We start from the raw sequence: 14,057 nt of genomic DNA, 5'->3' as shown, positions 1-14,057 counted from the left end.
ACCATTTGGACATGCCAAAGTGGTACTTCCTTCACAAAGCTTCTAGCTGAACAAAAACTTTGGAAATTTGCCGAGGAACATTTACTAGGAAAATGGAGCTGAATATTGTCATGAGGCAATGATTTGGATAGGAAAGAGTGCCCAAAAAGTTTTAGGTCAATCAAATATATATAAATAGCACTTCCTTCACAAACTGCTGTTCTGAACGGAATAGGAAAATGAATATTGTTGAATATTTGAACTAGGTGAGGAAGGTTTTTACATATTTGATGAATATATGATCCAAAGAATTTATGATAATTTTTTGGGAATTATATAGGTTGCTTCACAACCTAGGGCAAAAATTGACACATGGACATGACACATAGGCAAAACTGATGATGTGGCGCCTAGTCATAGCAATAAGTACCAATGCATCCACGTTCACATCCTCATGACCATTTATATTGGTCATAATCAGGTACAAATAAGGTCATAGACCTCTCTTTTCTGCTTTATGACCATTTGGTGTAAGGCAATTTCTGGGTTTGAGCCCTTCCAAGCGAAATGGCCGTGGATTTACGACCAATTCAGCTGGGGTCACTAAGAGAAGGTCACTAGTTGACATATTTCTTGTAGTGCCCGGGGGGTCCGACTTGGGCGAGGGGCGCTAGGCGGCGGCGGTCCGGACTCCTCGCCGGAGTCCATGCGGACACGGGCGCGGTGTGAGGCGGTGCAGCGCTGGGCCAGCCCAGTTCAGCGCGCGACTTTTTCAAAAAAAAAATCCGCCGAAAACAAAAATCCTAATAAAGTAAAATAAATCGAAAAATGCCAAAAACAATTTTCACCGTCTAAATAAAATATTTAGAACAGGGTGAACATTTTTCTGGCGTAAAAATGCAAATTTAAAAAATGCATATTTTTCTAATTCAAATAAAATAGCAATAAAATACCAAATAAATTAATTATTTGATTTTAATGTTTTCCTCCAATATTCCCCTCTTATTTTGGAGAAGTCATTTTATCTCCACTCATTTATTTTAATATCAGAATATTTTGGAGAGAAAAATTATTAAAATAAAAATGACCTTCTTTTCAAATTTGAGAAAATTCAAATATGAAAATAAAGGAAATACCCAATTCTCTCAGTGGGTCCTTGAGTTGCTTAAGATTTCTAGGATCACAAGAAAAATCCAGATAAAATATGATATGCATATGACGACCTATGTATAACATCCAAATTGAAGAAATGGGATGTTGCAAACCTACCCCCCTTAAGATGAATCTCGCCCTCGAGATTCGGGTTTGCTAGAAAATAGGTGTGGGTGGTCTTTCCGTAGGTCTTCCTCTCGTTCCCAGGTGGCTTCATCCTCGGTATGGTGGCTCCACTGAACTTTGCAAAAACTTGATAACCTTTCTGCGTGTAACTCAGCTGGGAAACTCGAGAATCTTGGTGGGTTTCTCCTCATAGGTCAGATCACTATTCAACTAAATTGCTTCTATGGGAACTGTATCTCTTAGAGGAATATCGACAATCTCTGCATGGCAGTTCTTCAACTGGGAAACGTGAAACACATCATGAACTCCCAACAGTCCTTCGGGTAACTCCAATTTGTAGGCCACTTCTCGCATACGCTCCAACACTCCGTATGGTCCTATAAATCTCGGGGCTAACTTTCCTTAACTCCAAATCGTTTAACTCCACGCAGAGGTGACACACGAAGATATGCTCTGTCTCCGATCTCATAGACTATCTCCTTGCATTTTGTATTGGCATAACTCTTCTGCCTGGACTGAGCCACCTTTAGTCTGTCGCGAATCAGCTTAACCTTCTCTTCGGACTCCTTGATCAGATCCGGTCCGAACAACTGACGTTCTCGAACTTCATCCCACATCAATGGTGTCCTCCACCTTCTCCCATACAAAGCTTCGAAAGGTGCCATCTTAAAACTAGCTTGATAGCTATTATTATACGAGAACTCTGCGTAAGGCAAATTATCATCCCAACTGGATCCATAATCTAATGCACGGGCTCTCAACATGTCCTCCAGAATCTGATTGACTCTCTCGGTCTGTCCATTTGTCTGCGGATGAAAGGCTGTACTGAACTCTAGCCTGGTACCCAAAGTCTGGTGCAGCTGATTCCAAAACTTCGAGGTAAATTTTGTCCCTCTATCTGATACGATGGTCGTCGGAACTCCATGCAGACATATGATCCTGGTCATATATATCTTGGCAAACTTCACACTCGTATAGGTGGTTTTCACTGGGATAAAGTGATCCACTTTGGTCAAACAATCCACTACTACCTAGATAGAATCATATCCCGATCGGGTCCTGGCTAATCCGGTGATAAAATCCATGCCAAGTTCGTCCCACTTCCATTCGGGTATCGGCATAGGTTGCAGTAATCCTGCTGGCTTCTGATGTTCCGCCTTCACTCTCTGACATATATCACATACGGCTACATACTCGGCAGTATCCTTCTTCATACCAGTCAACCAGTAACGATCCTTCAAATCCAAATACATCTTGGTGTTTCCGGGGTGAATCGAGTATGGCGAGTCATGAGCTTCCTAAAGTATTAACTTCCTGATCTTTGCATTATTGGGTACATATACACGATCCTTAAACCATAAAGTTTCGTGCTCATCCTCACGAAAACCCTTGGCTTTTCCTTTACTCATCTTCTCCTTTATCTCAACAATTTTCTATCATCCTTCTGAGCTTCTCGAATCTTTCCCAATAATGTAGATTAAACTTCCATAGCTACGACAAAACCTCTTGGAACTATCTCCAAACGAAGTTCCGTTAGATTATCAACTAACTCCTGCGGTAATCCTCCACTTACGAGGGTATTGACATAACTCTTCCGGCTCAAAGCGTCTGCTACAACATTGGCCTTTCCTGGATGATAATGCAACTTCATATCATAATCCTTTATAAGCTCCAACCATCTTCTCTGCCTGAGATTTAGCTCCTTCTGGGTGAAAATGTACTTCAAACTCTTGTGATCCATGTACACATCACAACGCTTTCCAATAAGAAAATGTCTGCAGGTCTTGAGCGCATGAACTACAGCTGCTAACTCCAAGTCATGCGTGGCATAATTCAACTCATGCAGTCGAAGCTGACGTGAGGCATCTGAAACAACTCTTCCGTCCTGCATAAGTACTCCTCCAAGTCCTAAGCGAGAAGCGTCGCAATACACTTGGAAATCCTTGCGTATATTCGGTAGAATCAGCGCTGGGGCTGAAACCAAATGTTTCTTCAACTCCTGAAAACTGGCCTCACATTCTTTTGTCCATTTGAACTTTGTGTCCTTCTTCAATAACTCCATCATGGGCTTCGCAATCTTGAAAAAATTCTCAATGAATCTCCGATAATATCCCGCGAGTGCAAGAAAACTGTGGATCCCTCCAACTGAGTTGGTTGACAACCAATCAGTGACTGACTGAACGTTGGTAGGTTCTACTGCTATACCCTCTCCTGATATAACATGCCCAAGAAATCCAACTTCCTTCAACCAAAACTCACATTTGCTGAACTTAGCATATAGCTGATGTTCCCTGAGCTTCTCGAGAATTAAACGCAGATGCTCCTTGTGCTGCTCTTCATTCTTCAAGTATACCAAAATACCATCAATGAACACCACGACAAACTTATTCAAAAACTCCATGAGCACCTTATTCATCATACTCATGAAATTGGCAGGGGCATTTTTAGATCCAAATGACATAACCGTGTACTCATATAGCCCGTACCTTGTGGTGAAAGCTGTCTTAGGTATATCCTGTTCTCGGATCTTCAGCTGGTGGCATCCTGATCGCAGATCGATCTTGGATAATACTTTAGCTCCTTGTAGCCGGTCAAACAAATCGCTGATCATCGGTAGTGGGTACTTGTTCTTGATTGTCACTTCCTTCAATGCATGATAATCAACAACCATTCTCAAAGATCCATCCTTCTTCTCATCCAAGAGCACTGGGGCTCCCCACGGTGACGAACTTCATCGAATGTAACCTTTCTCCAATAACTCCTTAATCTGCTTCTTAATTTCCTCCAGATCATTTGCCGGCATCCGATATGGCCTCTTTGATATTGGTCCGGTGCCTGGCAACAGTCGGATCGCTGTGCATAAGTGTCATCCCTGGATCGGTAATGCTGACACACACAGTACTTGAAGGATTTATAACAGAGTGCAATCACACACTTATTACATCGAATGTCTCGAAGGAGAACTTATTACAATAATATGGCTTAAGGCCATCTAAAATAATATAACTACGGAAGCATCGAAGGTAAATGAGTCCATCAACTCCAACGGCATAGCTGAGTGCACGACAACGACCTAGCACTACAGAAAAAGACACATCCGTGACATTTTGGGCCGAACGAATTTTTTTCTGTCATACTTATGACACATCAATGACGGTAATTGTGACAAAAGCCGGTATCATCATAGATGTGGTGGGATCCTACTTCTATGACAAAAAATCATGACAGAAAATGGGCTTTTCCTCCTGGGCGGGCCAGGGACGTAGCTGCATAACATTCTTTGCGCCGTCCATGACGGAAAAAACCATGGTAGAAGCAAGGGCGAGGAAAATATCGGGGTGTTCCCGGTTACGGTGGGTGGTCGGGGCCGAGCGATGCGTGTTTCTCTCGTACACGCACGGGCGTGGGTGTGAGGCGTTGTGCTCTAACTGAACCCGAGCGATTGCACTGCAGGCTACGCGTTACTAAACCCAAGAGATCGATCGATGGCTGTTAACTGAACCCGATCGAGCGATTCCTTCGCTACTGCTGCTAACTGAAGCCGATCGATGCTGCCTCTGGATGAACAGTGAGCATTGCTGGGGGGTTTGGATGAACAGTTCCCGGTGGGGGTGGATGAACAGGACACCGAGTTGTTGCCTCTTGATGAACAGGACCCCGATCGATCGAGCCGGTTGTGGCTGGACGAACAGGACCCCGTGGAGGGCTGGATGAACAGGACCACGCCGTGGAGGGCTGGATGAACAGTGGACGGTGGAGGGCTAGATGAACAGTAGCCCGTGGAGGGCTGGATGAACAGTGGACGGTGGAGGGCTGGATGAACAATAGCCCGTGGAGGGGTGGTTGAACAGGAGCCCGTGGAGAGGGCTGGTTGAACAGTAGCCGGTGGAGTAGCGCGCGGTGGAGGCTAGATGAACAGGAGCCCGTGGATGAACAGTCGCAGGTGGAGGCTGGAGGAGGTCGATGGTGGATGAACAGTAGCCCGTGGAGGCTGGAGGGGGTCGACGGTGGAGATGAATAGTATCCCGTGGAGTCCCGTTTTGCGGTACGCCACACCCCTCCTGATGAACAGGACCCCCGTTTCGACTGTAGCGCTCCTACAAAAGTCTGTTTCCTCCGTTTTGCGGTACGCCACATCCCTCCCGATAACAGGACCCCATTTCGACCGTAGGAGGTCTGTTTCCTCCGTTTTGCGATACGCCAGGCCCCTGCCAATGAACAGGATCCCGTTTCCAACATGGCCGGTCGAACACAAGGCCGTTTCCTCCGTTCTGCGGTATGCCAGGCCTTGTTTCCGTCGGCTGTTCCGTCCAAGACCTCCCGATGAACACGACGACGCATTCCGTTCCAACCAAGCCGGTTGGCTCCCCAAGAACATGACGACGACGCTGTTTCTCTGTTCCGACCCAGCCATGTACACGAGCCCTTGCCGTACGTATGCGCGAGTAGGTGTTCGAGACCCCTCCCGTATGTACGTACATGGCCGTATTTTTTTCTTTCACACTGGCAGCTGTACGTAAGTGTACATGCTACGTGCGCGCCTCTACTACGACACGTGCGCGCCTCTACATCGACGAGTATGTACGTACACGTTCGCGACCAGATGACAACACTACGTACGCTTCGACCAGGTGCGTCCCGACTGTCAGGCACTTCCTTGCGTGCGAAGATATAGATGATGGGTCCCAGCTGTCAGGGGCGAATCGTTTTTTTGCCCGGACGCACTTCCTTGCATGTGAAGGTTTAGCTAGTGGGTCCCAGCAGTTAGTGGGAAACATTTGTTTCACGAAATAAGATGGCCCGTACGGTGGGTCCCCGCTGTCAGGTGGAGGAATAATTATTTTGCGCGTAATAAGGAGGCACTTCCTTGCTGCGGCCGTGAACCCAGCTGTCAGCCTCTCCACGTACAGACCACGTCCGATGGAAGCCGTTCCTTGACCATGTTGACCACGCCGCACCGAGAGCACCAGGGTGGTGGACGACGGCGAGGCCTAGGAAGGGGACAACGCGGAGCTGGGGAAGAGGCTGTAGTGGATGCCCACGCGTAGAGGAGTATGAGGGTTCACTGGTTCGCTGCGGTGTGAGGCTACCGTCGCCGCAGAATAACACGGGGTGTGGGTGAGTAGAGGGATGGCCTGGCCAGCGGTGGGAGTAGTAGGGGGCGGTGAGGCCTCCGCGTCATCGAAGCCGGCCACGGGAGGCAGGAGCACGAGGCATGACCGGCGCTGGTTTGGGCGGCTTGTCGGAGTAATGGGCCATGGGTAGCCTAACCCGAGTCCCTGAGCATTTCAAGACATCAGGGCCGGCTGCGCCCCTCAAGCATCAAGGATGAATCGGTGCCTTCTGGTGGCCTATTGGATCGAGCGGCCGACTGCCAGAAGACGGCCACACACCAGAGGACGGCCCCAAGACGGGCCGACTCCTAGCAGGCGGCCTCCAGAAAGGCCGGCTCCTAGCAGGCGGCCCACTACGCCCACGAAGTCTGCACCCCTATAAAGAAGACAAGACAGGATGTGGCTACAGTGTAGCCCACTACTAGAAAAAGGCTTACTAGTGGCGCACCAGTTTTGCCTACTAATGGGGCACTACTGGTGCGCCACTAGCACCACGCCACTAGTATTTTGTAATAATGGCGCACCACTGGTGCGCCATTAGTATCTGGTATACTAATGGCGCACCAGGCAGTGCGCCATTAGTATAGGCCACGGTGCGCCATTAGTGTGCCTCCCAGTGGGCATGTGTTTTGCCATACTAATGGCGCACTGCTGGGTGATGCGCCATTAGTATGCTTTGGCATACTAATGGCGCACATTTGGGTGATGCGCCATTAGTATGTATATTAGGGATTTTTTTTCTTTCTAATATTTGCACAGATTACAAAATATATTATTGGACAGAATATAAACAGCACCACACAGCAACAGCAGATTCATCGAATACAATAGAAGATTAGTCTCCGAATACAATTCATCATATAAGTCTCCGAATTCAAAAGACCGAACAAAGATAGAACATTACAAGTCTCGAGACCGCGAGTAGCGAGTTTGTCGAAAGTAATAATAATCCTATCAAGTCCTACTAATCATCATCATACAACTTCTACTGGTTATTAAGGACCTAAATACCCTATTTAAGGTAAAATAGCATAAAACAATATAGACCCTGACTCTCCATTATGGAGAATGGAGATCATCCTGTCTCCAATTCTTGCGCGGCGCTTCCTTTTTCTTCCAAGAACCTCCTTACGACTGTCCATACATTTTTTTCCATTCTCTGATTAGCATGTCTCCACTTCTTCTAGAAATCTGGTATGGACAGCTGAGATTCGTAGGATGACCTGGATATAAGTTCAAAAATTGAAGGCTGCCATTCGGATACATCAAATGAGGCACACAATCCTCTGGGATTCTCTGTTGAAAAACATAGTAATAACTTCATAGTTAGCAATGATGTACTAGTTTTAGAAGTATGCAAAAGATGCACGGATGTCGTAATAGTAAAAAATCTTAGCAGGGTATCTCCATGGTAGTTACCGTAGTTCAACACATGCACTAGTGGCACGTATTGACCATAATGTTGAGGAGTTTGATTGTAGATATTGTAATTCTCAAGATCAGTACAAAATCCGACCAGATGATTTTTCTCCTGATAAGTTAACTCGGAGCCATCGGTGTAGTGGGTTTTGTCTACCATTTTCCGCACATTTTTTGAACAATCAAAATAAGCTATTAATGGAAATAAGCTATCAACTATTTTGAAATAAACAATATAGATTAGTTAATAATTAACTATGTTTGACAAACTCACATAGCGGTAGAACTGGAGGCGTATCCACAAGGACCCAAATGTCCATATTGTCTTGGTCGATGCCAGGATCACCAAGATCCATGGTGACAAGCATACCCTCATCAAAACCATACATCTTGCAAAATGCTTCCCAATTTTGGCAACCAAAATGGGTTACGGTCTCAGCATTATATAGATTTACTTCAAAATCCACATCATGATGTGTCCTTAGGTGAATTTTCTTCGTTTCAAAATTTTCATGATCTTCAAAATCCATCCTCTCCAAGACATAGTGTCTTGCATGGCATGGGATAAACTATACTCGAATTGTAAAAGATGAAATTACACGTTGAAATAGTTGAAGTCATGCTTAATTATGAAAAAAACACTTGTCGTCGTTGCGTACCGTTTCAACTTCGAAGGTCTCCTCGAGCTTAATGCTGAAGCGCCGATCATCGTCCAGGTGAGGCCTGTCGCACAAACCTCGACCGTCGTGGCACCAGTCGCACTCCCCCGTGAGACTTTCGTCGTCCGATGATGACATTTCCTATGTTCATAATTCAAAACTACATCATCTCTTTTGGGTCCAATAAGATAATCCACAGTGTGGTGAAAACACACCCATCCAAATAGAATATGTGGTATGGGCTTTTTTAGTAGGTCATCCTACCAGATTAGGGTTTATCGATGACGAGCAACTGACATTAGTAATAACTATGAGTAGATATCACACTTCTATATGTATAACACAAGAGGCAGTTGATCCTACTTAATTAAGTAATAAGATACCCCGGCCCATGCATTAGTCGAAAGTGCCCCATATGTCCTATTTTTAGCAAAGTCATGCTAAAATTCACGGAAAATTTCAGCATGACCTTTGCTGAAAATAGGACATACGGAGTACCCGAATTTGCCGGAACGGAAGTTAATCGACATTCCGGCAAACTCAAGGGCCTCTCGGGGTACCTGCAAAATCATCACGACACGATGGTCGGAGACAAAACCCAGCAAACTAGCACCACAATGTGCCTCTACTTTCATATGGATGAAAAGGCCACAGACCATATGGTCCTCTACTAGCATATCTTCAACACTCCAATTTCTTTCAGTTTTGGCAGTTTATGTGCCTTTGGTAAGCATTATATTACAAAAAAACAAGATATGTAGTACTATACAATATCCATAACCAGAAAACAAGACATGCATAGGCTATATTTGAAACAAGATATTCTACCACATCACAAATACTACTACTACTGCTGCATATGATTCATGCCCTAAGCACAATATACTACTACTACTGCTGCATCATATCATAGTAAATAATTGCCACTGATATCATTCCAGCCTCTCAAGTGGAAGATGACCCAGCTAACTGAATTTAGTTTCAGTAAGGTTTTCAGTAAAGCCAAATTAATTGCCACTGATATCATTCCAGCCTCTCAAGAGGCTTGACTATATGTCTGTGTTCTGTCTACTCCATTGTCTCTAGCTAACCCTGGCATCTACACTGATGACTGATTTGCTAAGCTTTTGGGAGACTGTGTGTATAGAGCTTCTACTAAAAACAAGAACCATGCTCAGTGTTATGGCCTTGCAGAACATCTGAATTTGTGTGAGGAGCGAACTGCTCCGATCTACAGTGACACCACCCTTCACTTCTACATTAATATTGCTTGAGATAATGAGAAATGAGACTTGCTTGAGATACCATATGAAAGTGATGAACTTGACAGTTGACACAGATGCAACCTCATATAAAATATGTGTTGGAAACACTTGAGCTTTATTACAAAGTAGAAAATTTTGCAACATAACCACTTATATTCACTGAAATAAAAACTGAAATAATCACCACTTATATTCATCAACATAACCACTGCCAATCAGAGATGGGGGACAGGGGAGAGGGAGGGCGGACGCCGGCAGCCGGAGGGGCGGGAAGGGGATGAGCATACCTGCGCTGGACGCAGGTGGGTAGGGCTGGAGCTCGCCCCGGTTCTGCTCGATGATGGGGTTCGTCCGATCCTGCAGAGAGAAGGGAAGGTGGAGGAGTCAGGAGGGAATGGAGGGGAGGAGGGAGGTCGAGGTGGATGCCGGCGGGTCAGGAGGGATTTACCTGGCCGCCGCTCGATTTGGCGCGTGGAAGATGAGGTGGGGCGGCGGGTAGACGCGGGGGCGCTGGCGCGGGGGAGCTGCAGTGGTGGGGGGCGCGGGGGAGCTGCAGTGGTGGGGGCGGCGGGGGTCGGGGCGGCGGTGTCGTGGGTCAGGCCGGTGAGCGCGCGGGTGGACTGGCGAGGGAGAGGGAGGAATTAGCTAAGGGGGAAACTTACTAATGGCGCGCCCCGAAGCGGTGCGCCATTAGAATGTTTTTTTTACATAGCAATGGCGCACACACGACGCGTGCGCCATTAGTAAATTTTTTTTATGTAGCAATGGCGCACCAGCCAGAGGTGCGCCATAAGTAATTTTTATTATTATTATTTTTTGTTGCATCTAATAATTTTTTAGAAATTGAATATGAATATGAAACAGTAATAATTTATTATTTAAAAATATCATCAAATTTATTATTTGAAAATATCATCAAATTTGTTATTTGAAAATATAATCAAATTTGTTTTTTTGCAATTTTAGTTGCATTCATTTGTGACGGTGGAGCGGGCCCGGGAGGGTGCGGGGGGTCGACGGCGGCGGTGAAGCGGGCCCGGGAGGGTGCGGGGGGTCGGCGGCGGCGGTGGAGCGGGCCGGGGAGGGTGCGGTGGATCGTCGACGGCGGTGGAGCAGGGGAGCTAGGATGCGGTGGGTCGTCGGCGGCGGTGGAGCGGGGGAGGGTGCGGTGGGTCGTCGGCGGCGGTGGAGCAGGGAAGGGTGCGGTGGGTTGTCGGCGGCGGTTGGAGCGGGGGAGGGTGCGGGGGGTCGGCGGCGGCGGCCGGTGGAGCGGGGTAGAGGGTGTGGGGGGTGCTCGGCGGCGAGGGGGACCAGATCTGGCGAGGTGGGATAGCGATCGAGATGGAGGGGGATCGAGATCGAAGTGTCCATGAAATATACACTAATGGCGCACCGTAGAACAGTGCGCCATTACTAGCTTAAACTAGTAATGGCGCACTCTCCCCTGGTGCGCCATTAGCAGTTTTGCAAAAAAATAAAAAAAAATATTGTAGTGGCGCACTATGTGGCTAGTGCGCCATTACTAGTTAGAACTAGTAATGGCGCACTATGCCCTGGTGCGCCATTAGTATGTCTAGAAAAATAAAACTAAATTTTTTTGTTACTAATGGCGCACCGTGTGTCTGGTGCGCCATTAGTGTCTTTCACACTAATGGCGCACCAGCACATGGTGCGCCACTGCTATATAGCAATGGCGCACCACATGTCTGGTGCGCCATTAGTGGCCATTCCATCTATAGCCCTTTTCCTAGTAGTGGCCCATCACCCCCATATCCAGGGCACGACGCGGCCACAGTGCCCCGTACAAGCGGAGATGTCCGCATGACGCGGCACTGTTGCCGCTCCACCCTTGACATCACTCCTGTTAGGTGGAGCCCTGCTCCCACGACGGCCTGTCGGTACGGCCTGCAGGCGGCGGGCCCTACCATGCAGCGAGAGCCCGGAAGGCGGCAGAGCCTGACCTGTCGGTCCAGAGGGAGGCCGGCCTCTAGCAGGCGGCCCACTCCTCCCTCGGAGTCCGTGCACCATTAACCAGATGAGACACGGTGTGGCCACAGTGATCTCCGACCAGATGGCGGGACTGTAGCCATGCCTCCCCGACCAAGCATGCGTCATTAGCATTACGGCTACAGTAACAAACTGCCGGCAATACCCGCGAGCGGCGGGAGCGGCCTGTCGGCCCCGTACCAGACCAGTCGGCGGGGCCCACCAGGCGGCGGGCCCCAGCATCCGGCAGAGAAGCCAGCGGCCAGAGACGCTGACAGCCAGGTCCTACACCCAGCCAGATTACCATTGTACCCCTGGGGGGTACACCTATATAAACCCCTCAGGGCGCCCATGCAAAGGGTTCCCAACCTGTTAGACCTAGACTCATACACAGAGAGAGGAGAGAGCAAGTCCTGCTTTCTTCCACCTCTAGCATACAGCTCGAGGAGCACCCTTGTACTAACTAATGACTTAGTGATCATGCGGAGACCCCACAGAGTAGGACTAGGGGTGTTATCTCCTAGGAGAGCCCCGAACCTAGGTAAAGTACGCCGGCGTTCGTGTCTACGCCTCATCCCGCTTCCGGGCACCGGCGACGTTCTACTCGCTCCCACCATGATAAGCCATCCCTTGGCATATGTCGCACCCAACCCCCGACACGGCTGGAGCAAGAAGACCAGAGGTTGAAGAAGCACTACGACCATTGGATGGACATCGTACGGTCACTGGAGCTAGAATCGTGCATGCTTTTTTCTGGGCGACTGCTCTAGAAGACGCCAAAGACCTGGTCCAGAAATGTAAGGGATGCCAGAAGTTCCGCTCCAAGCCACATTTGCCGGCTTCTACACTCAAGAACATCCCCACTGCCTGGCCCTTTGCTGTCTGGGGGCTGGACATGGTGGGACCATTCAAGACAGCACGCGGCGGCATGACTCATCTGCTTGTCGCCATGGACAAATTCACCAAGTGGATATAAGCAAAGCCAATCAAGAAGTTGAATGGTCCGACTGCTATGACTTTCATCGCAGACATCACCACCCGGTCTGGTATACCACACAGCATCATCACCAATAATGGCACAAACTTTGCCAAAGGCGCCTTGGCTCATTTCTGCGCGACGCAGGGCATCCGACTGGACTTAGCGTCCGTTGCCCATCCGCAGTCAAACGGCCAAGTGGAGCGAGAAAACGGCCTCATTTTGTCCGGCATCAAGCCCCGACTCGTCGAGCCTTTGGAACGTTCGGCTGGCTGTTGGCTCGATGAGCTGCCTGCCGTCCTCTGGAGCCTGCGCACAACTCCGAACAAGTCAACGGGCTTCACGCCTTTCTTCCTCGTCTACGGTGCCAAGTCGTCATCCAGACGGACATAGAATTCGACTCCCCTCGAGTCACCATGTACACTGAGGAGGAGGTAAAACAAGCACGAGAACACGGTGTCGATCTGCTGGAAGAGGGCCGGCTGTTGGCACTCAGCCGGTCCACCATCTACCAGCAAAGTCTAAGCCGATACTACAATCGGAAGGTCAAGCCAAGACCCTTCCAAGAGGGAGACCTTGTGCTCCGGCTGATCCTGCGAACAGCCGGCCAACACAAGCTCTTGGCACCTTGGGAAGGCCCCTTTATCATCAGCAAAGTTTTGGGCAACGACTCCTACTAACTGATCGATGCTCAGAAGCCCAGAGCACGCATGAGAGACGACTCCGGCAAGGAGACAGTACGACCGTGGAATGCAAACCTCCTTCGAAGATTTTACAATTGACGCAGTATGTACCACGCTACCTTTTGTATTAAGTACGAAGACTCCGGGTCCCCCGAGAAGAGCTCGGGGGCTACCCTCTTTTATCTATATGATAAGTATTATGCCTATGAATGTGTTATTTCATTATTCCGCCTGGCACCGGGTTCGACCAGTCGGCCCGGGGGCTCGCCCCCTTGTACTATGTGGTGCTTCCTGAAGTCAGACAGGTAGTGTGTTGGCACCTAAACCTTCTCCTGCCAGAAGCCGCAGCTCACAGAGCGACTGTCCGGTGGGCAGGAGTTAAAGGCAGAAAAGGTGTCCACACGAAAAATGGCTAAGGACCCAAAGCATGCACATAGTTCAGGCCGGCTTCCCGCCTCATCGACCGGCTGTTGAGCAGCCGGCCGGTCAGCTTCTACTTAAACTTGCTAATGCTCTAGTCGGCTAAGTACTTGCTCTCCCGAAAGTAGCTAAGTACTTGACCCAGCCACAGTCCGCAGAGCAGCTATTTGGCTGGCAAGACGGCAGCCAAGGGAGGGCGGCAAAGGAAAAATGCCAAGGAGCAGAAAGCAAGAAAAGTCAGAACTCGGCAAAAGCACAACTTGTGTGGATGAATATTT

Source organism: Aegilops tauschii, chromosome 6, assembly GCF_002575655.3.
Source record: "Aegilops tauschii subsp. strangulata cultivar AL8/78 chromosome 6, Aet v6.0, whole genome shotgun sequence".
NCBI classification, from domain to species: Eukaryota; Viridiplantae; Streptophyta; class Magnoliopsida; order Poales; family Poaceae; genus Aegilops; species Aegilops tauschii.
The sequence above is the reverse complement of the archived record's forward strand: the minus strand, read 5'-3'. Positions refer to the sequence as shown.